The 22,997-nt window shown below is 48.4% G+C and overlaps 1 long non-coding RNA gene across 1 annotated transcript; it reads left to right on the top strand.

Moving 5' to 3' along the window:
- Positions 1-6,465: 6,465 nt before the first annotated feature.
- On the top strand, positions 6,466-15,778 carry LOC140713246 (uncharacterized). Its single transcript, XR_012095138.1, has 3 exons — positions 6,466-7,901; positions 11,178-11,318; positions 15,378-15,778. It is a non-coding gene; the product is annotated as an uncharacterized lncRNA (long non-coding RNA).
- Positions 15,779-22,997: the final 7,219 nt, after the last annotated feature.

The raw sequence follows: 22,997 nt of genomic DNA, 5'->3' as shown, positions 1-22,997 counted from the left end.
GCAAAGCGTGAAGGAGGCTGCATGGCTTCTCCCAACTGCGCAGAGTAAAATGCAAGAAGAGAGAAATGAGTTAAAGAGAGAATCTATAATCAGAAGAGAAGCAGAACTTAAAGGCTTGGAAGAGTCTCAGCTTGGCCACGTGTTTAGGAGAGAAAACAAAGGGTGTGGCCCAGTGACCATTTGATAAGATTCGTGGGGACAGAGGGAAGTCAGGTGCTATTCGTTAAGACAACGGAAGAAGGGCCCTGACAGCATCTCAAAGATCTTCCAGACTGCCATGGCCATCACAGGCTCAGGGTTCTAGGGCTTTGAGGGCAGAATGGAGTCAAGGGAGGAACCCCGGGCTCTGGAGGGTCCCTGGGTGCCTACAGGACCTTGGGCCTCCATGCCTAGTACTGCCTCAAGTCTCTGCTCCCTGTATTCCAGTGTAGCACTCCTTAGCTGCCTCAGCTATGGCTCACATGGGCCCAGGTGTGGCTCAGGCTGCCCCTCCAGAGGCACAAGCAATAAGCCTCGGCAGCATCCTCTGCAGGCACACACAGAGCATGTGCTATGGAGGTATGGCCTAGTAGAGCCATGGGATCAGGGCCCCCTCAACCACGGGCCAGTAGAAACACCGCTGCGCAACTCCAGCCTGGGACAGCCAAAGGCATGGGACTGCAATGCTTGGGAGCCACAGCCAGCAAAGCCATGGGGGCAGGACCACCTGGAGACTTGGGGGCCCAACTCCCACCCTAGGGTGTCTAGAAGGCGGGACGTAGAGTGAGAGGAGATGGTGCTCAAGTTTCAAGATTTGATTTTGCTTGCCTTGTTCAACGTTGGATTTACTTGGGATCTATTATCCCTTTTTTCATTCCTAGTGCTCCCTTTTGGAATGGAAATACCCATCCTATGTCTGTCCTACCATGATATTTTGGAAGCATGTAACTTGTTTGATTTCATAGATTTACAGCCGGAGAGCAATTTGCCTCAAGATGAATATTACCTAGAGTCTCACTCATATCTGATGTAGACAATGTTTAGATAAGACTTTGGACTTTGATTTTAAAGTTGATGCTGGAATGAGTTAAGACTTTTGGAGTTACTGGGATGGAATGTATGTATTTTTAATGTGATAAGATCACAAATTTTGGGGGGCTAGAAGTAGAATGCTATGATTTGAACATATCCCCTAGAAATTCATGTTAAAACGTAATCCCATGGTGGTATTAAGAAGCAGGGCTTTTGGGAAGTGATTAAGCTATGCAGGCTCTGTCCTCATGAATGAATTAATACCCTGTCAAAAAGGCTTCAGGGACAGTTCACCCTGTATTGCTCTTCCACTATCCTCCATGCGAGGACCCCAGCATTCGTCCCCTCTGGAGGAGGCCGCCACAACGCACCATCTTGGATGCAGAGATAGGGTCCCTCACCAGACAACATATTTGCTGCCACCTCGATCTTGAACTTCCCAGCCTCCAGAACTGTGAGAAAATAAGTTGCTCTTCTTTATAAATTACTCAGTTTCAGGTGTTTTCTTATAGCAGCACAAATGAACTAAGACACTCAGTCCACTGATTCAAGTGCCGATATCTTCTGAGAACGCCGTCACAGACTGTATTTGGCTGTGATTGCACTGCTATAAGGAAAAACCTGCAAGTGGATAATTTATAAGAAAAGAGATTTAATTGGCTTATGTTTCTGCAGGCTATATAGGAAGCATAGCAGCATCTGCTTCTGGGGAGGTCTCAGGAAGCTTCCAATCATGGCAGAAGGCAAAGGGGGAGCAGGCATGTCACATGGCAAAAGCATGAGCAAGAGAGAGGTGGGGGGAGGTGCCACACACTTTTAAACAACCAGATCTTGTGACTCACCATCTCGAGGACATCACCAAACCATGTGGCATCTGCCCCTGTGATCCAGTCACCTCCCACCAGGCTCCACCTCCAGCATGAAGAATTACAATTCAGCATGAGATTTGGGTGGGGGGTGGAGGGTGAACATCCAAACTATATTACAGACACACCCAGAAATAATGCTTTTCCAACTATCTGGGTATCACTTAATCTAGTCAAGTTGACACCCAAAATTAGCCATCACATCTCGCAAAGCATTATTTCTGGGTATCTGTGAGGGTAGATTTGAAAGAGATTGTCATTTGAATCTGTGGACTGAATAAGGAAGATCTACCCTCACCTGATGTGGGTGGGCACCATCCAATAGGTTGAGGGCCTAGAGAGAGAAAAAAAGGCAGGGAATGACGGATTCTCCTTCTCTCCAGAGCTAGGAAACCCATCTTCTCCTGTTTGTGGGCATCGGAACTCCGGGTTCTCCAGCCACTGCACCCTGGGACTCATACCAGTAGCTACTCCACCACCACCAGTTTTCAGGCCTTTGGCCTCAGACTGAGAGTTACACAATCTGCTCCCCTGGTTCTGAGACCTCTGGGCTTAGACTGAGCCCCGCACCAGCTTCTCTAGGTCTCTAGCTTACAGACAGCCTGTCGTGAGACTTCTCAGCCTACAAAATCAGGTGAGCCAATTCCCCTCGTAAATCCTCTCATGTCTGTATGTATATATCCTGTGGTTCTGGTTCTCTGGAGAACGCTGACTAATACCTGGGTTTACAAGTTTAGAAATAGCCAACTGCAGCCCCTGTCCCACAGCTGGTCTTGGCCACGGCTGACATGACCCCCGTTCTTCTCTGACTCACGCTTGTTTCCCTCCCTGTCAGTGGGCACCTCTGCTGGTCTCCGTGGCCTACCCAGTGGGCCAACTGGGACCCTCCTCAGTGAGGGGTCTGAGGCCCTGGTCACCATCCCTGCTCAGGCCACAGCTGCTGTACTTGTCCACTCACCAATAAAACAGTTGAGGCAACACCGAGTCCCCCAAGTCCCACCACTTGGATCACCAGGCACCAAATTTATCCTTCCCTGCTCGCTCGTGGAGTAGCAGTTCTACTGCCTCCTGATGGCCACAGTCCACCTCCCTCCCTGTTTGGGGGCTCCTTGTCATGACTGTTGGTCTCCAGGGACAAAAAATCCAAAGCGACAAGGCATCAGCTGTAGCCTGAAGTGCAGTGGGTCTCCCATCTGTCCACTGGTGGAGTGGTCCCCTGTGGAAACCACGACCCCTGACTGGCAGCCTGGAGTGGAGGGAACAACACGCACAAAACCCCCAGCAGGTCGCTGGCAGTGGTGGTACGGGGGACGCTGCTGCTTCTGCCCCTTGGTTCCCAGGCCTCTTGGGGACATGGCACACCATGGTGGCTGTTGAGTTGGAGGGATTACCGAGTTCCACAATGTGATACCCCATCCTTGAACAGTATCACCCCCACGCTGGGGCCTTCATGGAACTCTGAAAAGGCTGCTCCCCTGCTCTGTGGTGCTGGCTGCGTCTGAGTGGTATGGGCCGTGATAGGACCAGCAGATGCCATGGCCACATGCCATGTGCCATGGCTGCACCTCCTCCCTGTGTTGTAAAGTGGGACCCTTGGTCCAAGGCACTGCTATGCAGGCCTTGTTTGGTGAATCAACACTTAATAAGTCCTAGGGGTCAGCCTGGGTTATGTGTCAATTCTAGTGGAGTTGAATTGCTGCCCTCAATGGGATGGATGCTTCTGTTGCCTGGTCAGCTTTCTCTATGGATAGTGCCTAGTGGGGGCTTCTCAGCGGCCCACATTACAGACAAGTTGGGCATTTGTGGCAGCAGTGGCTAGACCAGCCTTGGTGGGTGGAGCTGTGCTGCTGGTTCCATGGTCAGCCTCCCTTTCTATCACCAAAGCTACTCCATGCATGCACCCAGAGGGTCAGCACTCAGGTGGCCAGGACAGAGGCTGGCTGAAGTCAAGGGCTGCGGCCATTCTGTCTAACTGGTTGCTTAGTGGCTCCCTGGTGGATCCTCTCTGTTGGGAATGAACACGTGATACTGAGCTCTTCACCTCTCATGACCACACCTGTGGGTTCATTCATGTGCCTCCTCTCCCAGGGTGGTGGGCAGAATGATGATGTCCCCCAAAATGTGTCCAGGGCTTTTTAAAAATAGGGATGGAATAGAACTCATCCACCCACTAATGGCTGCTTAACATGTACCCCATTCCATATCCCTCTGCTCCAGCCAATACAGCACAGCTGGCACAGCAACAATCATTGGGCTACTGCTTGGTGGAGTTTGGGATTAGCTGTACCTATACACAGGGGCTTATTAGGGTAGATTGGCTCCTGTGATTATGGAGGTTGGAAAGTATCCCCATCTGCCATCTGCAAGCTGGAGACCCAGGAGAGCTGATGGTGTAAGTTCCAGTCTGAGTGTGAAGGCAGAAGACTGATATCCCAGCTCAAAGACAAGCATCTCTTTGAGCTGGGATATCAGCCATGTTGAAATTTAGTCCCCAGTGCTGGAGGTGGTGTCTAATGGGGTTGTTTGGGTTGTGAGGGCAGATCACTCATGGATAACTTGGTGCCATCCTCATGGTAGTGAGTGTGTTCTCACCCTGAGTTCCCCTGAGAGCTGGTTGTTGAAAACAGCCTGGCAGTCCCCTGTTCACTTGTTTCCTCTCACCATGTGATCTCTGCACACACTGGCTCCCCTTGATCTCCTGCCATGAATGGAAGAAGCCTGAGGCCCTCACCAGCAGCAGATGCAGGTGTCATGTTTCTTGCACAGCCTGCAGAACTGTGAGCCAAATAAACCTCTTTTCTTTATCAATTACCCAGTCTCCAATATTCCTGTATAGCAACAAATACAGACTAAGATGGGTAGGGAGAGCGAATTTTATCTTACTTAATCTTTTTGTTTTAGTCAGACCTTCAACTGATTGGATGAGGCCCACCTTCACCAGAGAGAGTGACCTGCTTTTCTCTGTCCACAGATTCACATGCTAAGCATATCCAGAAACACCTTGCAGACACACCCAGAATAATGTTTAACCAAATATCTGGGCACCCCATGGCCCAGTGAAGTGGACACATAAAGTGGACACATAAAATTTCCCATCACATGTTGACAGTACGGTCTGTTAGCATCCTCCGGGAAATGGGGGAGACGATGGGAATCACCTCACCTACAACCCTCAAGTCTTCCAAAGGGGCCCACATCTCTGCCATTCCCCACCAATGAGATTTTCTTTTTGGTGTATTGCCTTGGCTAAGGCAGTGGGCAGTTTCGGAGGCTTCTACTCAGTAACACTATGATAGTTTTTACCCTACAGGACAATGAGCCTACATGAGGATCCAGCCAACTACCAAGATTGTCTGAGTGTACATTTAGGGTCTGGGGGAATATGCAGCATTCTGGGGATGCAGAGGGCTGACTCAGTGTGAGCCAGATCTGGACCAGGATTGCACTTTGCTGGCCTCCATATGCCCTCCTCTAATGGGCCCATGATGGTGCCTTGACTCCAGCTGTCAGTGTCAACTTGGTCCCAGAGTCCCCCAGCCCTGGGCATTGGCCTTTTCCTAGTGCACAGTTACTGAAATACACCTTTGGTCCAGCAACCTATGAATTTAAACATTGAGTTATCTGCCCCCCTATGATAGATTGTATCTGTGACCCCAGTCTCTCGCCCTTTCCTGTGTCCAAGGCCAGCCACGACTTGCTGTCATAAGAATGTGCCCAGCCAAGATCAGTCAAGCAGAGCCCAGACACATGAGCAGGAAAAACTGACTGTTGTGCGCCACAGAGACTGTGTAGATATGTGTTAATTTGCGTTTCTCATTATGGCAGCACCCTCCTTCACAGCGCCTGCTTCTGTATTAGTCAGGATAGGCCAGGCTGTATTGTGGTAGCAATCGGAACCCCCAAACCCAGCTGCTGCCAAGAGAGCAGGCACTGGGGGCCCGAGTGATGGGGACTTGGTGGTGCTGGAGCAGCAAACTTGCTAAAATCACTCCTGGTGACCTGGCAGGCGGAATACAAGAAGGCTCAGCCAGGAGCCCAAGGGGCGAAGTGGAAAAACACCACATTGCGAGTTTTGTGATAGGTCCAGTAACACGAGACGGAGACCAGCTTGAGGAAGAAGGCCCAGCTTACAAGCAGAGATGAAAGTGAACAGAGAGATGGATCCAGAAATTCAGAGCACTGCAAGGGCGGAAAAGCCAATTGCTCCAAGCGTTAGGATTTTAACAAGCTTTGGGAGACAAAGGCCCAATAAAATGCCTGAGTTGGGCCGATCAACAGAAGACAAAGATGGGATTAAGGCCCATTCAAGCCTGAGAGCCTTCTGACAGCGGCCATTGAGTTGATGGAGAGGAATGAGAGCAAATACATCCTGAAACTTCAGTTTTCTGTGTGCATTAGCCATGGCTTACTGTGGTCTGAATATTTGTGTCCCTCTAAAATTCATGTTGAAGCCTAGTCCCCAACGCAATGGTAGTAAGAGGTGGGGCCTTTGGAAGGTGATGAAGCCATGGGGGCTCCACCCTCATGGGCGGGATCAGTGCCTTATAAAAGGGTGAGGAATGAGCTTGGTGCCTGTATGCACTTTCACTTTCCGCCATGTGAGGACGCGGCAAGAAGGTCTTCTCCAGACACCTCCTGCGCAGCAAGAAGGTCCTCTCCAGACACCTCCTGCAGCGCAGGATTCCCAGCCTCCGGAACTGTGAGCAATCCATTCCTACGATTTATAAATGACCTATTCTAGGGTGTTTTGTTAGAGCAGCACACACAGGCTAAGACAGACATTGGTACCAGGAAGTGGGGCTGTTGCTGTAACAACCACCTGAAAATGTGGCGGCAGAGCTGGAACCGGGTCACGGGAGAGGCTGGAACTGTTTTGAAGGGCACGCTGGAAAAGCGCACGTTTCTGTGAACGGAGGTGGTGCGAAGGTGACTCCCGTGCAGGCCGAGGAGGGCAGGGCTGTAGAGAGAGCCTCTGGGTTGGTAGCGATGACTTCAGTGGTCGTGATCAGAATGCTGGTGGAGATCCACGCAGTCAAAGCCATTCTCGTGAGGTCTTAGACAGACATGAGAACTGTCTTATTGGAAACTGCAGGGGGGCCGGCCCTTTTACAAAGTGGCAGAGAACCTGGTTGAATTGTGTCCGTGCCCTGGGGCTTTGTGGGAGGCAGAAGTTAGAAGCGATGAACTAGAATATTTGTTGGAAGAAATCTCTAAGCAAAGCACTCTGAATGCTGCATGGCTTCTGTTGACTGCTTATAGCAAAAGGCGAGGAAAGAGAAATGAGTTAAAGACATTGATAATAGAAAGGAAACAGAACTTAAAGACTTGAAAACTCTTAGCCTGCCCATGTCAAGAATAAGAAAGCGTGTTCAGGAGAGAATAGCAAGGGTGTGGCCAAACATATTTGGATAAGGAGATTAGTATGGGTAGAAGGAAACCAGAAGCTGCTCATCAAGACAATGGGAGAATGACCCCCAAGCATCTCCGAGACTTTCTAGGCCTTCATGCCCATCACAGGCTTGGAGGGCCTGGGCCTTGAGGGCAGAATGGCTTCAAAGGAAGAGCCCAGGGCCTCCATGAGACCTTGGAGTGTGCTGCCCAGCCTTGCCTCAATCTCTGTTCCTCCCTGCAAGCTGGTGCATCACCCCTGGCCCACCCCCATGGAGGCTCACGTGGGTTCAGGTGTTCCTTGGGCTGCCTGCCCAGAAGGCACAGGCAGTAAACCTCAATGGGGTCAGCACGGTGCCATCTCTGCAGATGCACAGAGTGCACAAGCTGTGGAGGAAAAGCGCCTGCTCCTGGATTCCACTGGGTGTCATGGAGAGCCTGGGGCCCAGGCAGAGAACTGCCATAGCGTCGGGCCATGGAGAGTCCCCACAGGACAATGCCTAGTGGTGCCAAGGAAGCAGAGGACACTCCAGACCTGTAGAGCCACCAGCATGCACCACCAGCCTGGGAAAGCTACAAGCACACAAAGCCGTAGGAGTGGGGCCACGAGGAGTCTTGCCCCAGTGTGCCCAGAAGGTAGGACAAAGAGTCAAATAAAATTATTCTTAAGCTTTAAGATTTAATTTTGTCCTGTTGGGTTTTGGATTTGGTTGTGCTTAGTTAGTCCTTTCCTTCCTATTTCTCGTGTTTGGAATGGAATTTTCCATCCTTGGCCTGTGCCGCAGGGGCTGTAGGGCTGCAGCTGTCCATTTTCCGATAGCGCCTGCCTATGGAGCAGATCACCTGTAAGTATGGCCTGAGTCTTCTCTTCCTGTGTCAGCTGATGAGAGGAACTCCCTGTGCAGCAACAGATGCAGGTGGGGAGAGAGAAGGCACCTGGAACAGGAGTAGGGGCCACAGGCATTTGGGCCACTTCTTCATGTAACTTACTTGTGCCTTCAGGACCTGCTTGAGCCTGATCACACATACATCACTGTAATTCAAATGGAGCACTGCTATGCACGCCCAATTTTATTTATTTTTTAATTTATTTATTTTATGTTTTATTTTTTTATTTTTATTTTTTTGAGACAGAGTCTCACTCAGTCGCCCAGGCCAGAGTGCAGTGGTGCGATCTCGGCTCACTGCAAGCTCTGCCTCCTGGGTTCACGCCATTCTCCTGCCCCAGCCTTCCAAGTAGCTGGGACTACAGGCGCCCGCCACCACGCCCGGCTAATTTTTTGCATTTTTAGTAGAGATGGGGTTTCACTGTGTTAGTCAGGATGGTCTCGATCTCCTGACCTCGTGATCCGCCAGCCTCGGCCTCCCAAAGTGCTGGGATTACAGGCGTGAGCCACCGCGCCTGGCCGCACACCCAACTTTATAGCAACGTGGGTCAGATAATCCCCAGATCATGATGGGCAGCTCAGGCCATGTGGTAACTTGGTGGCCCTTGGTCAAGTGTTTAGTTTCTATGAAGACCTAGTCTCAGGCTGATATGGTTAGGCTTTGTGTCCCCACTCAAATCTCATCTTGAATTGTAATGCCCAGGCGTTAAGGGAGAGGCCTGGTGGGAGGTGATTGGATCATGAGGGCTGTTCCCTCCCTGCTGTTCTCATGATAGTAAGTGAGTTCTCACAAGATCTGATGGCTTTATAAGTGTTTGGTTGTTCCTTTCTTGCTCATTCTTCTCCCACTCACCGCCATGTAAAACGTGCCTTCTTGCCCTTCTGCCATGATTGTAAGTTTCCTGAGGCCTCCCCAGCCATGCAGCACTGTGAGTCAATTAACCCCCTTTCCTTTATAAATTACCCAGTCTAGGGTAGTATCTTTACAGCAGTGCGAAACAGACTAATACGCAGTCCAAGACCTGTTTCTCAAAAAGAGAGTGGTTATCTGTGGATGATGACAGGACCTTGCTCCACAATCCTAAGGGCCTGAGCTATGAGTCACCTACTGGGGCTTGGCAAAGGCTGCACACAGTGTCCCTGTCTGCCACTGATACCTCAGGCTGGATTTGCTGGGTCATCTGGCCCACGTGGCAGAGCAGCTTGCACAGAGCCTGGACCTGCTGCTGGGCCACATTCAAAACTAGCAGCTTTTCAAATCATTCAGTAAATGGGCCAGAGTTGGACACCTAAATGAGGAAGAAACTGTCTTCCTCACATCAAACAGGCTCGCTTGGTGGTGTTCTCGTTGGTTGTGGGAGGGTTCAGATGCAACAATCTATGCATCACTTTAGAGCAGTCCCCACACCACTGGACTCCTAGAAATTTCACCAAGGTAGAAGGTTCTGAATTTTAGTTGGATTTATTTCCCACCCTCTGACTCCAACAAGTATAGAATAATTGCTACTTCTTGTGCCTTATGTCCAATTAGCATAATGTCATCAGTGTAATGGGCCAGTGTGACATGCTAGGGAAGGAAAGGGTGATCCAGACCCCTGAGAATTACCTCTGACACAGGCTGGAGACGTGAGAGGCCCCTGAGGTGGGACGGTGAGGGTGCATTGCTGGTCTGGCTTCTGCTGAGCCTTGTGGATGGGGGTGGAGAAAGACACATTTGCCAGATCAATAACTGTGCACCAGGTAGCAGGAGATGGGCTAATTTGCTCAAGCAATGGAACCAAGTTTGGCCCAGCAGCTGCAACTGGAGTCAAGCTTAGGACAATCCCTTGTCATTCTCCAAAACCCACCTGCCCTCCCTACTGGCCAAATAGATGAGTGGAATAGGGCTGTGGTGAGGATCACTGGCCCTACATCTTTCAGGTATTTGATGGTGGCACTAACTTCTGAAATTCCTCTGGAAATGCAGCTTTTGACTGACTATTATCGTATCGCTTTTGACTATTTTTCTAGGTAGAGGCAGCTCTAATGGCTTCTACTTGGCCCACAATAGTAGCCCTCACCCCACACATCAGGACACCAATGTGGGGACTCAGTTGGTGGCAGAGTACAGTTGTGCACAGCATGAGGATGCTTTGGTCAAGAATGGGTACATGTATGGTGGTGGTCCCATAAGATTATAATGGAGCTGAAAAATTCCTATCACCTAATGATGTTGTGGCACAATGCATTTTGTATTAGTCCATTCTCACATGCCTAGTAAAGACACACCTGAGCCTGGGTAATTTATGAAGGAAAGAGGTTTAATTGACTCACAGCTCAGCATGGCTGGGGAGGCCTCAGGAAACTTACAATCATGGTGGAAGGGGGAGCAAACAGGTCCTTCTTCACATGGCAGCAGCAAGGAGAAGTGCCAAACAAAAAGGGGAAAAACACCTTATGAAACCGTCAGATCTTGTGAGAACTCACTCACTATCATGAGAACAGCAGGGAGGTAACCACCTCCATGATTCAATCACCTCCCACCGGGTCCCTTTCAGAATACATGGGGATTTTGGGAACTACAATTCAAGATGAGATATGGGTGGGGAAATAGCCAAACCATATCAATTACTTCTGTGTTATGTGGCGATGCTGGTGTAAGTAAACCTGCTGTGCTACCAGTCATATAAAAATCTAGCACATACATTTATGCACAGCACCACAGTACTTGACAATGATAACAAACAACTATGTTACTCGATTATGTATTTACTATACTTTTTTTTAGGGTGTACTCCTTCTACTTACATATAAAACAAGTTAAATGTAAAACAACCTCAGGCAGTTTCTTAGGGAAGTATCCAGAAGAAGGCATTGCTATCACAGGAGATGACAGTTGCATGCATGTCACTGCCCATGAAGACCTTCCAGTCACAAAACTGGTCAAGATGTGACAGTGAAAGACAGTGAACCAATGATTCTGACCCTGTGTAGGCCAAGGCTGATGTGTGTGTTTGTGTCTTAGTTTTTTTTTTTTTTTTTTGAGGTGGAGTCTGACTCCGTAGCCCAGGCTGGAGTGCAATGGCGCAATCTCAACTCACTGCAAGCTCCGCCTCCTGGGTTCACGCCATTCTCCTGCCTCAGCCTCCCGAGTAGCTGGGACTACAGTCGCCTGCCGCCACTACAGGTGCCCGCCACCACGCCCGGCTAATTTTTGTATTTTTAGTAGAGACTGGGTTTCACCGTGTTAGCCAGGATGGTCTCAATCTCCTGACCTCATGATCCATCTGCCTCGGCCTCCCAAAGTGCCAGGATTATAGGCGTGAGCCACTGCACCCGGCCTTTGTGTCTTAGTTTTTAACAAAGAAGTTTAAAAAGTAAAAAAAAAAAAGTTATTAAGTAGAAAAAATTTATAGAATATGAATATAAAGAACGAAAATATTTTTGTACACTTGTACAATGTGTTTGTGTTTTAAGCTATATGTTATTATGAAAGAGTAAAAAAGTTTTAAAAAGTTAAAACTTTATAAAGTGAAAAGTTACAGTAAGCTAAGGTTAATTTAGTATTGAAAAAAGGAATACTTTAATAAATTTAGCATAGCCTAAGTATACAGTATTTATAAAGTCCACAGTAGTGCACAGTAGCATCCTAGGCCTTTACAGTCACTCGCTACCCACTCCTTGACTCACCCAGAGCAGCTTCCAGCCCTGCAAGCGCCATTCATGGTAAGTGCACTATGCAGGTGTGCCATTTTTTATCCTTTCTACTGTATTTTTACAGTAGCTTTTCTGTGTTTAGATACATAATTAATTAGCAATGTGTTAGAGTGGCCTATGGTATTCAGTACAATAACATGTTGTGCAATCAGTGTGCAATAAAACACATTGTTTTATTGTGCAATAAAACATGTTTTAGCCTACAATCAATGGGCTCTACCCCACAGCCTGGTGGGGGCAGTAGTCTCTGCCATCTAGGCATGTATAAGTATTTATTGCATGTTTATTTATTTATGTATTGCATGTTTATTTATAAACATGTTTATTGCATGTTTAAGTATTTATTGCATGTTTTAGCCTGCAATAAAACATGTTTTAGCCTACAATCAATGGGCTCTACCCCACAGCCTGGTGGGGGCAGTAGTCTCTGCCATCTAGGCATGTATAAGTACATCCTATGATGTTTGCACAATGATGAAATCACCTAATGACGAAATCTCCTAACAATGCATTTCTCAGAATGTACCGATCATAGACACATGACAGTATGTCTATTCCAATTATGCTTTCTGTAACCTGCAAAATAACCAATAGTGGGTTTGGGAATCCACTGAGCCAACAATGAGATGAAACTCCGCCGATCACCTCATCCCCCACAAGCCCCTTCTCTGACTGCAGGGCCACAGTGACATTTCCACTCTTCTAGAGTCAGTGTCAGTTCAGAGCCAGTGTCCAGTAGTCCTCAGTCAATCTGATTATTTCATTTTCCCCAGTGGATAGTTACTCTGGGAAACTATGAGAAGGCTGGGAGAAAGAGTAACAGTATAAATTTTTGGTAGTGGACCAAGGTCCTTCCTGGAGAAGACCCAGCCTTCTCTTGATTTAAGGAGTCTGGATCTGTAAACTGGCTCAAGTCTGTGAGTTGACTGAAGGACCGTTGACTCTGTGCTTTTATGATTCAGGGCTAGACTTTTGTACATTGAACATGGAAGTTTTATGCTTATACAGATCCAATAAGAATTTAGTAGGCTTCCTGTCTATTTTACTTTGTTGAAAAAAAAAAGAAAAAAAAAAAAGCCCAACTCTGTAAAATATTTAAAGAGGTTGATTCTGAACCAGAAGGCACAGTCTCAAGAGGTCCTGAGAACATGTGTCCATCATGACTGGGTTGTGCCTTGGTTTTAAACATTTTAGGGAGACATCGATCAATACATGTGAGGTTTCTATTGGTTCAGTCTGGAAAGTCTGGACAAGTCAAAGTGGGGAGTGTGGGCTTCCAGGTCATAGGTAGATTCAGAGATTTTCTGATTGACAATTGATTGAAAGAAGTTATTATCTAAAGACCTGGAATCAATAGAAAGGAGTGTCTGGGTTAAGACAAAGGGTTGTGAAGACCAAGGTTCTTATTATGTAGATGAAGTCTCATAGGTGGCTGCCCTCAGAGACAATAGATGGCAAATGTTTCCAATTTGACCTTTAAAAGGTGCTAGACTCTCAGTTACCCTCTTCAGAACTGGGAAAGCCTGGAAGGGGAAAGATCTAATTATGCTAATAGAGACTCCTTAAAAAAATGCAAACCACCCCCCCCCCCCAACAAAAGTCAATGTTGCAGGGCCATCTCAAAATATGGCAAAAAACATATTTTGGAGTAAAATATTTTGATTTCCTTCTTTATCTGTCATGTGATGCTGTACTAGAGTCAGGCTGGAATTCACTATCTTATTGCTACAAAGTCTGGTTGTCAGTCTTAAGGTCTCTGTTTTGTTAATGCAGCTCGGTTGTGCCTGAATTCCAAAGGGGAAAAAAAGGTTAAAAAAGGTAAAAAAAAGACATGCCTGACCACCCTTCCAATCATGGCCTGAACTAGATTTTTCAGGTTTACTTTGGAAACCTCCTTGGCCGAGACAGGGCTCCATTCGGTTGGTTTGAGGGCTTAAAATTTTATTTTTGATTTACAGCTTTCAGGAACACAATGACTAATGACTAAGTAGCCAGTGCCATAGGTCTGCACAGATCAGACCTTTCTGATTGTTGCTTTGCCTCTGCTGTCCATTACAGAAACTATGCCTACCTTGCCTTTGATGGCTGAATGCCATCACTTGGTCCTGCTACTCCAGGATCAATTCTTCTCATTGCATTTATGTTTTCTGATTAAATGGCTACTATTTCCACAGTAAGAGAAGAGCAATTGTAGCACTCTTCAGGAATGCCAGGGCTCCCCTTACAAATCTGTTTCTCACAGTTTTGATGAAAGGTCTGCCTTCTGGACCCTCCCAGAGTGGGTGTGTAGGTCTTATATGACAAATCCACTGTAGCGTTCCAATCTCCCTAAGCTTTTGAATCCCCTCCTCTATGTTCAACCATGGCGTGTCTGGTATTTTCAGGTCACTCACTGTTAGCCACCTTTTGGTTCATGTTTCAACCAACCAACCAAACATACTGTTAGAAAGAGTTCTAACCTTTCTAACTCCCCCAGCTGCAGCCTTAAATTCAGACTCTCTGCTTGGTGGCCCCATGTCAATATATTCAGCCTGCTCCACCTTTATGTTCTTACCCCATTGTCCCACACCCTCAGTATCCATTCCCTCTCATGTCCCCAGATGTCTGTCTGTATAAATTAGAGAACTCAAGTAGTTCCTACGGAGTGTGGCTCACCACCTGCTGGGTTACACTGTGTGTTTCACTTTCAGACGTCTGCTGGGCCATGAGTCTAGTTACAGGTCTCAAAGCAAAGGGAAGGGGCAGGGAATTAGCACTCTCTCACTTAGTGATTACCTTAGGAGTAACACCCTATGATTAAGGCTGTGACTGTTTTCTCAGGCAGTGCAGGTTAATACCCTCAGATGGAGGTGGAAAGGCCAGTACTCCTTGAGGTGGGGAGGACACTTTCATTGACAAAGAAGACTCATCAGAATTTAGGGGCTTGGTGTCCCCAGCTCCAATAGGGTCTCTCCACATATCCACACCCCAACATACAGGATCCCATTGTTTCCCAGCCAATGTCTTCACTTTAACTGTAGGCACCCTGTGAGGCTGAGAATTCAGCTTGTGTTGTAATTCACTCAGTTACAGGATGAGGTTCTGTGTTTGATTTTCAGCAACCTCAGCCTTGGCTGCAGGAGACAAGGCTCTTCCTCAGAACATACTCAGAAGCTCTTAGGTCATCTATGTGGTGCCTGGGCTGGGAATTTTAACCCCCGAACTCGTTCTTTTCTTGAAACACTTCTGTCCAGTGACATTAAGAGAAATGAACTAACAACATTATATTCTTTATTTTTCAAAAAACATTTCAAAGTATTATATACAGGATTACTTAGCTCCTTGCTTCTTAAAAGTGACTGATGGAAAGTATCCAATGCAAATGTTTTGTGTATTTCTGTATGCAGCTTACATCATGGTCTATCAGCATGGTTTACTACTTGAGATAGAGTCATCCATGCCTTTTCAAACTCTAATAGACTGGGAGCACTCATTCGAGAACCCCTGAAACCAACTCAGAAAACTCATCCTTAACTTTCTGTTTTGCCAGAACTGTCAGGCCTCTGAGCCGAAGCTCAGCCATTATAACCTCTGTGACCTGCACATACACATCCAGGTGGCCTGCAGGAGCCAAGAATTCTGGAGCAGCCAAACAACCACAAAGAAGTAAAACAGCCAGTTCCTGCCTTAACTCATTAACCAAAATTACAACATTTTACCAATGTGACTTGTCCCTGCCCTACCTTAGGTGATCAATCGACTTTGTGACATTCTTCTTCTGGACAATAAATCTTATGATCGCCCCACAATGTACCTTGTAACCCCCTCCCCTACTAACAATAGATAACCACATTTTACTGTAATTTTCCATTACCTACCTAACTCCTATAAAGCAACCCCTTCCCCACCTCCCTCCACTGACTCTCTTTTTGGACTCAGCCCACCTGCACCCAGGTGAATTAAAAGCTTTATTGCTCACACAAAGCCTGCTTGGTGGTTTCTTCACACAGACGTGCTTGACAAGAACCACCCCTGGCACCAACATCTGTACTAGTCTGGGTTCTCCAGATTAGGGGTGCTGACCCCCTGCACAGTTGAAAGTGTACGTACAACTTTTGACTCCCCCGAAACTTTACTAATAGCCTACTGTTGATCAGAAGTCTTCCTGATAACATAAACAGCGAATTAACACAGATTTTTTTTTATATGTATTCGTGTGTGTGTGTGTATAAAGTGAAGAATTGGCTCCTGTGATCATGGAGGCCGAAGAGTCCCACAATCTGCCTTCTACAAGCTGAGATCCGGGCAGCCAGTGTTGTATAGTTCAGCTGGAGTTTGAAGGCCTGAAAACCCGGAGCACTGACTGTGTAAATTTCATGCTGAGGGCAGGAGAAGACCGATGTCCCAGCTCAACAGTGAGGCCAGAAAGAGGAGTGAACTCCTCCCTTCCCTGCCTTTTGTTCTCTTCAGGTCCTGAGTGCCCTGGATGAGGCCCCCACACTGGGAGGGGTGTCTTCTGTACGGGGCCCATGGTCTCAGGTGCCAGTCTCATTGGGAAACACCTCATTGGCCCACCCAGAAACAATGTTTAGTCAGGGCACCCAGTCGCCCGATCACACTGACATAGAGATGAAGCATCATACAACGCTAGGCCCCTTGTGTCACAGTCTGGTGTGGGCTGGGTGCCGTCCTCCACCTTGAGCTGTGCTAGAGGGGACGAGTGGCCTCTGGGGTCAAGGTGGTGAGGGAAGGGAGGGCTGGGGACAGGCTGGGCCCAGATGTGCTGTGTGTCACCTGCCTGCCTGCCTGGGTCAGCCATGCAGGAGCACACCTGGGAAGAGGAGGTGGGCCATGCACTGCCTTGCACCATCTGGCCCCGTCCCCTCACCACAGGCCCAATCCCCTCACAGTGGCCCTATCCCCTCACAGCAGGCCCTGCCCCCTCATCACAGGCCCCGCCCTTCATTGCAAGCCCCGCCCCCTCACCACAAGCCCCGCCCCCTCACCGCAGGCCCCATCCCCTCACAGTGGCCCTGTCCCCTCACAGCAGGCCCCGCCCCCTCACAGTGGCCCTATCCCCGCACTACAGGTCCCGCCCCCTTACAGCAGGCCCTGCCCCCTCACCGCAGGCCCTGTCCCTTCACAGCAGGCCCTGTCCCTTCACAGCAGTCCCCGCCCCCTCACAGCAAGCCCTAGACTGATCCCTGGCCTCTGGCCCTGGGGTCTGTATCCCTGAGCTGGGTGACAGCAGCAACCTGCACCTACAGCCTTTGTTGCTCCCCACACTGTGGTCCTCACCTGCAGGACACTGGGCATTCAGTCTCCTCTGCTTAGAAGGTTCCTCTTGCCCAAGACACACATGTGTGTGCACACACACATATGCACACACACGCATGCACACACACTCCCGGGCACACACATGCACACACACATATGCACACACACGCATGCACACACACTCCCGGGCACACACATGCACACACACATATGCACACACACGCATGCACACACACTCCCGGGCACACACATGCATGCACACACACACATGCACACACACTCCCGGGCACACACATGCATGCACACACACATATGCACACACATACATGCACACACACGCATGCACACACACTCCTGGGCACACACATGCATGCACACACACTCCCGGGCAAACACACACATGCACACACACTCCTGGACACACACACATGCCCACACATACTCTTCCTCCCTGCTTTTTGTGTCTCAGCTTGGAATTGCACCGGGGTGTCCCTCCAGCCCCCCATAGCTCCCACTCTTGCCCTTCTCTCCTCTGGGAACTGCATTGCCTGGCCTTCCTCTTCCTCCCCTGCCAGATTGTGTTGCTGGCTCAGAGCTGCTCCCCCCACCCTCCAGGCCCAGACAGGCTTTGTGGTTTGTCTGTTGGGCAGATGAGGGCACGGTTGAGCAGGCAGGTGAGGGGCAAACTGTGGCCCCTCGAACTGGTACTCCTGGCAGTGACACGTGTGGGATCTGGCCCAGTCCTTCAGTGGAAAACCTGGTGGGACCCACCCATGCAGGGGGCTCTAAGGAGACCCCCCAGGCCAGGCCACTGAGGAGCCTTGCTGGAGCCTCCAGCTCCAGGGCTGAGGCGGGATGAGGTGGCAGCTGGCACTTCCTGAGTTCTCTTTCTAATCAGCCCAAGGCTGCTCTTCAGCAGCCGCCTAAATTCTCCTGGCCCCTCCCGCTTCCGCCTGTGCTGTTCTCCCTCCCGCTTCTGCCTGTGCTGTTCAGGAGTTTGGATACTGCAGCCTGGAAGGGAATCAGCCCCAGGGCAGGGGAGGTGAAAACCCAAAGTGGCACAGGGTTCCCTTACTGCACCCAGTTTCAGGCGAGGAGGGGACTGCGCAGCTCCCTGGAGCTCCCTGAGTCTCTGGACCTGCCAAGAAACCCACCAGTCCTCTGCTTGTCAGTTTCCTCCTAGGACAAAGGGGCTGGACAACAATGGGGGTTCCTGCCATTGTCACAGCTGCCTGGAGGTGTCCAGGAGGGAGGCCCCCGAGGAGCCGCTGGGAGAGGCTAAGCCCTCACTTTCCTGGTGCGAAGGTGAGGCAGGCACCACCAGCTATGCTGGGCAGATGAGGATGTGCTGGAGCCTTATCTCCAGACACTCAGGCCTGGTGTGCCGGGGGGTGCTGCCTGGCTTCTACCTTCTGAGGCGCAGCAGGGATCCTGGGCCTGGGAGGCCCACTTGCTATGATTGTCCCCTGTTCCCTGTGGCTGGGAGATTGAAAAGGCTCAGGCTCCCCTCAGTGCTTCTGTGCCTGAGTAGCTGAAACCCCCTGGATGGGTCTGAGACCTGACCAGTGGCTTGTCCTCATGGGTCACCCTGGCATGGTCTGGAGAGACTGCCAGACATACTCTGGGGGAGGTTGGGAGGAGAGCCGGGGTCTGTGGGCACAGGACGGTGCAAAGAGCCCTGGGTGGGAGTGTCTGCCATTGGCCAGGTGCCCACTGCTGCCCACATCACAGTGAGAAGCCCACACAACCAGCCTTCTTTCCTTCCCATGGCTGTGCCTCAGTTTTCGTGCATGATAGGCGGGACCAGACCACACTGGGGCACTGGGTAGGGTGAGTCAGCCCTGGGAGAAGCTCAGGCTTGCATTCAGCTTGGTGGCTGCACCACACCTGTTGGGACCAGGACCTCCTGGAGCTCGAGACCAGGACGCAGAAGCTCAGAGCAGAGGAGGCTGGTGGCAGGGATGGCTGGGCCTGCACAGGTGCTTCTTACATTTGAAATGCTGTGAAATGTGCAATAGACACAAAAAGAGCACGTGCGATGTTGACCCGCAGTTCAGGGAATAATGACGAAGTGACCCCAGCAGAGGAAGGAGGGCGTCAGGCTTCCTCAGAGCCTGCACGACCATCTAGGCAGGGCTCACTCAGAGTGGACGCCTTGAGCGGCCAATGCACTCAGCCCCATGGCCACAGGAGGATGGGCACTGAGCCCCTAGGCTGGGGCTGGCTGTGGCCTCTGGGGACTTTGCTGGGCCCTCCTGTGGGGAGCATGAGGGAAGAGCTGTGAGGATGCTCCGGCAAGCCTGTGGCCGCCCAGCCAGGCCTGGAAGGGCAGTGTCAGGGACAGATAAGGACAGCGGGCAGGAGTGTGCCTCTTTCCATAGCACCAGGTCTTGGCTCCAGTGCTCAGGGCTGGGCCCAGGCCTACTGGGGTGAGTGTCCCCAGATGACCCCAGCAGCAGGATGTGTGGGGAGGAGGGGGCTGTCATTGTCATTCGGTCAATTCAGGCCAAGGACAGAGAGCTGGTCCAGGCTCCCTGGTGAGAGTGGAACGTGGGCACAGGCCCCCTCCATCCAGCACCCCTCAAGGCCTCTCCTCAACACTGGGCCTCGAGGGTTTCAACCAACCTCACTGCTCAGAATCATTCAGACCAGTGTCCCATCCCACCCAAGTAAGCCAGAGGCCCATGATAACAAGGTGGTTTGAACATTTATTCTAAACAACTAAGGGGCCAGGTGTGGTGGTTCATGCCTGTAATCACAGCACTTTGGGAGGCCGAGGCAGGAGGATCGTTTGAACTCAGGAATTCGAGACCAGCCTGGGCAACACAAGAAAGCTCTGTCTCTACAAAAAATACAAAAAATTAGCCAGATGTTGTGATGTGCACCTGTGGTCTCAGGCACTTGGGAGGCTGAGGTGGAAGGATCGCTTGAGCCCAGGAAGTCAAGGATGCAGTGAGCCTTGATCACAACATTGCACTCCAGCCTGGGCGACAGAGTGAGACCCTGTTTCAAAAATAAAATAAACAACTAATAGGCCAAAGAAGAAACTGTGATGAAAATTTAAAAATACGTAGAGGTGAATGATATTGAAAAAGTTGCACAAAAAACTTGAGGGATGTGGTGAAGTGGAGTTGGGAGGAAACATGTGGACTCGGTACGTGTATTAGATGGAGGCTGGAAGTGAATGAGCTGAGCATCCCGGTGAACATGTTGGATTAGATACAATGGAATCATTCCAATAATGCAGGAGGAAGGAAATAATAAAGGTAAGAGTGGGAACTGACAAAATGGGGAGTGTGTAATAGAGAGGTCCAAGAGCCAAAAGCTTCCTTGAAATGATTAATAAAATTAGCAAAGCTCGCAAATCAGATCACGACAAAACAGAAACAATGTTAGGAAAGGGAAAGGGGCCTAAGCGTGGATCGAGCAGGTGGTTAAAACGCCAGTGAGAGAATATTATATAAAGCCAGGGGCTGGTTATAAATCTCAACATGCTTTTTTTGAAGGTTTTTTTTTGTGTCTCTAGCTCCTTCAGTTCTGCTCTGATCTTAGTTATTTCTTGCCTTCTGCTAGCTTTTGAATGCATTTGCTCTTGCTTCTCTAATTCTTTTCATTGTGATGTCAGGGTGTCAATTTTAGATCTTTCCTGCTTTCTCTTGTGGGCATTTAGTGCTATAAATTTCCCTCTACACACTGCTTTAAATGTGTCTCAGAGATTCTGGTATGTTGTATCTTTGTTCTCCTTGGTTTCAAAGAACATCTTTATTTCTGCCTTCATTTCATTATGTACCTAGTAGTCATTCAGGAGCAGGTTGTTCACTTCCCATGTAGTTGAACGGTTTTGATTGAGTTTCTTAATCCTGACTTCTAGTTTGATTGCCCTGTGGTCTGAGAGACAGTTTGTTACAATTTCTGTTCTTTTACATTTGCTGAGGAGTGCTTTACTTCCAACTATGTGGTCAATTTTGGAATAAGTGCGATGTGGTGCTGAGAAGAATGTATATTCTGTTGATTTGGGGTGAAGAGTTCTGTAGATGTCTATTAGGTCTGCTTGGTGCAGAGCTGAGTTCAATTCCTGAATATCCTTGTTAATGTTCTGTCTCGTTGATCTGTTTAATGTTGACAGTGGGGTGTTAAAGTCTCCCATTATTATTGTGTGGAAGTCTATGTCTCTGTGTAAGTCTCTAAAGACTTGCTTTATGAATCTGGGTGCTCCTGTATTGGGTGCATGTATATTTAAAATAGTTAGCTCTTCTTGTTGAATTGATCCCTTTACCATTATGTAATGGCTTTCTTTGTCTCTTTTGATCTTTGTTGGTTTAAAGTCTGTTTTATTAGAGACTAGGATTGCAAACCCTGCCTTTTTTTGTTTTCCATTTGCTTGGTAGATCTTCCTCCCTCCTTTTATTTTGAGCCTATGTATGTCTCTGCGCGTGAGATGGGTCTTCTGAATACAGCACACTGATGGGTCTTGACTCTTTATCCAATTTGCCAGTCTGTGTCTTTTAATTGGAGCATTTAGCCCATTTACATTTAAGGTTAATATTGTTATGTGTGAACTTGATCCTGTCATTATGATATTAGCTGGTTATTTTGCTCGTTGGTTGATGCAGTTTCTTCCTAACATCGATGGTCTTTACATTTTGGCATGTTTTTGCAGTGGCTGGTACCGGTTGTTCCTTTCCATGTTTAGTGCTTCCTTCAGGAGCTCTTGTAAGGCAGGCCTGGTGGTGACAAAATCTCTCAGCATTTGCTTGTCTGTAAAGGATTTTATTTCTCCTTCCCTTATGAAACTTAGTTTGGCTGGATATGAAATTCTGGGTTGAAAGGATGTTGAATATTGACCCCCACTCTCTTCTGGCTTGTAGAGTTTCTGCCAAGAGATCCACTGTTAGTCTGATGGGCTTCCCTTTGTGGGTAACGCAACCTTTCTCTCTGGCTGCCCTTAACATTTTTTCCTTCAGTTCAACTTTGGTGAATCTGACAATTATGTGTCTTGGAGTTGCTCTTCTTGAGGAGTATCTTTGTGGCGTTCTCTGTATTTCCTGAATTTGAATGTTGGTCTGCCTTGCTAGGTTGGGGAAGTTCTCCTGGATAATATCCTGCAGAGTGTTTTACAACTCGGTTTCATTCTCCCCGTCACTTTCAGGTACACCAATCAGATGTAGATTTGGTCTTTTCACGTAGTCCCATATTTCTTGGAGGCTTTGTTCGTTTCTTTTAACTCTTTTATCTCTAAACTTCTCTTCTCACTTTATTTCATTCATTTGATCTTCAATCACTGGTACCCTTTCTTCCAATTGATCAAATTGGTTACTGAAGCTTGTTCATTTGTCACGTAGTTGTCGTGACAAATGAGATAGAGCTTTTCAGCTCTATCAGGTCATTTAAAGACTTCTCTACATTGGTTATTCTAGTTAGCCATTCGTCAAATCTTTTTTCAAGGTTTTTAGCTTCTTTGCGACGGGTTCGAATTCCTCCTTTAGCTCAGAGTAGTTTGATCATCTGAAGCCTTCTTCTCTCAACTCGTCAAAGTCATTCTCCATCAAGTTTTGTTCCATTGCTGGCAAGGAGCTGCAAAAAATCAATGAATCCAGGAGCTAGTTTTTGAAAAGATCAACAAAACTGATAGACCGCTAGCAAGACTAATAAAGAAGAAAAGAGAGAAGAATCAAATAGACACAATATAAAATGATAAAGGGGATATCACCACCGACCCCACAGAAATATAAACTACCATCAGATAATACTATAAACACCTCTATGCAAATAAACTAGAAAACCTAGAAGAAATGGATAAATTCCTGGATGCATACACTCTCTCAACACTAAACCAGGTCTATTCAAGTTGAATCCCTGAATAGACCAATAACAGGCTCTGAAATTGAGGCAA

Source organism: Chlorocebus sabaeus, chromosome 1 (assembly GCF_047675955.1).
Source record: "Chlorocebus sabaeus isolate Y175 chromosome 1, mChlSab1.0.hap1, whole genome shotgun sequence".
Taxonomy (NCBI): Eukaryota; Metazoa; Chordata; class Mammalia; order Primates; family Cercopithecidae; genus Chlorocebus; species Chlorocebus sabaeus.
The sequence above is the reverse complement of the archived record's forward strand: the minus strand, read 5'-3'. Positions and strand labels throughout refer to the sequence as shown.